This window comes from Talpa occidentalis, unplaced genomic scaffold, assembly GCF_014898055.3.
Source record: "Talpa occidentalis isolate TD23 unplaced genomic scaffold, MPIMG_talOcc4v2.1 talOcc4.2, whole genome shotgun sequence".
Lineage (NCBI taxonomy): Eukaryota > Metazoa > Chordata > Mammalia > Eulipotyphla > Talpidae > Talpa > Talpa occidentalis.
Window position 1 is genome coordinate 33,819,604 of NW_023602073.1, and position 2,077 is coordinate 33,821,680.

The 2,077-nt window shown below is 42.5% G+C and overlaps 1 pseudogene; it reads left to right on the top strand.

The window, feature by feature from the left end:
* Positions 1-542: 542 nt before the first annotated feature.
* Positions 543-1,645, top strand: LOC119251187 (lathosterol oxidase-like; annotated as a pseudogene).
* The last annotated feature ends 432 nt before the right edge of the window (positions 1,646-2,077 follow it).

Genomic DNA, 2,077 nt, shown 5'->3' on the forward strand with positions numbered 1-2,077 from the left:
TAGCCAAGCTATGGGAACCACCTAAATGCCTCCAAACAGGTGACAAATCAAGAAGAATTTGGGATTATATGTATATATTTATGTGCATGTATAGTGATATATGTTCCTGTATAATGAAATAGCATCCACGGTCAGAAAACATAACTCATGCCACTGCAGCAACATGGATAGAGCTGGAAGGAATTATGCTCAACAGAATAAGTCAAAACGAAAAAGATAGTAACTGATGATATCACTTATGTATAGATGTAGAGAAATCAAACGAAGGGCCAGATTAAGCCAAACTTTAAAACTCTCCCTTGTGCCCTGCCAAGCTGCACCTAGTGCTGACCAGGGCTGCAGACCAGCCCAGGTTTCCTGGCCCGGCAGCGCTGGGTGGTGGACTGACCCTTTCTAGTTTGACATCAAACTCATTTGACGATAAAGCCTGACTCCTGCTGACTGAGTCCCCCATTGTGTCTTGTTGCAACTGCACCACCACTGGATCCCCAGCCTCTGCTGTTTGCTGAGTCTGAGATGATCTTGTACTTGAGCTGCAGATTATGACTTTTTTTATACCACTTATATATCCAGCCACATGGCCAGAAGGTGACATCTTCTGACAAATTGTTATTCTCCTGATAGTAACAAATCTTGGTGCTTTTATCCTTTATTTTCTCTTTGCAACACTAAGTTATTTGTCTATAATTTCCTAATGTAGCATCCACAATTTTTTAAAAGATTTTTTTTTTAATTTTTGTGTAGAATAACTGGGTGAAGGCTAGAGGTGTGTGTGTTGGGGGGGGGGTGAAAAATACTCTGCTAAGGAGAGCAGTGGGCGAGACAGGAGAGGTCTGCTGCGCCATGTGGGTCAGCTTCCTGGTTGGGGATTGAACTCAGGCTGTTGCAGCGGGCCTTCTTGGTGGTAGTGCTGAGACTTAACTGTTAGGCCACCAGAGAGGCCCATACCCTCTATTTTGAAAGTATCATGTCTTGCAAGAAATTGTTTACTGTTATGTCATTACCATGGATTAAGTATTCTCACTATCTCACTGTTCCTGCTGGAGCTGAGAAGATTCTTTATATTATAGGACAACATAGGAGAGTTTCCAAATGGCTGGATTCAACTCATTATTAGCGCATGGTCTTCCTCTTTTTCACCAACATGCTGATCTGCTGGATTCACAGAGGCTTTCACCATAGACTTGTGTAAAAGCGAACCATCAGCTTCATCCTTTCTAGAAGATTCCTAAACCACTTGTAAGTCATGCTCTTCACCCTGCGGATGGCTTTCTTCAGAGTCTACCTTATCATCTCTATCCTTTTATATTTACATTAGACAAGCTGGTTTATTTAGGTTTGTACGTCTTGGTCATTATATGGACAGTTTCCATTCATGATGGTGATTTTCGTATCTTTGAATCTTAAGGCCATTTATTAATGGCTCAGCTCACCAGACACACCTTCACCTCTTCTTTGACTGCAACTGTGGACAGTATTTTACATTGTGGGATAGAATTGGAGGCTCATTCAAAAAGAAGGGGACAGAAGGAAAGCACTGCAGCCAGCAGGAAATGGAAAAACTGAAAAGATATTGCATGGAGAGGTTACAAAGGCTGAGCAGATTATTGCCCCATTATTAAATATTTTTAATGAGGGAAAATAATCTACATCCAGCCAGGAGTCATAGCAATGGAAGCGTCTGAAACTCCGCATTGAGGGCCCTGCTGAGGGATGGTCATGCTGAGAGACCAAGAGGAACCAACCTCCTGCGTAAACACCAGGGGTGACCTAAGAGGTGACTGTGTCTTTCCTGCCAGTGAATCTGTAACTTATATTGTCTCAACAATAATTTTTTAAAAAGGTGGAGAGAAGTAAATGATTGAGGGGGTCATGTTATGTCCTTTTGCTTTAACCCACCACATTCATTAAGAAAAATTTATTGAGGGCCTCCCTGGTGGCGCAGGCTGTTGACTGCAGCGCTGTGAAGCTGTCCGCAGTCTCTGCAGCGCCGGTTCGCAAAGAATATGCAATGGAGCAAAGAAAATTTGTTTAATAAATGGTGCTGGGAATACTGGACCACCACATGCAAAAAAAA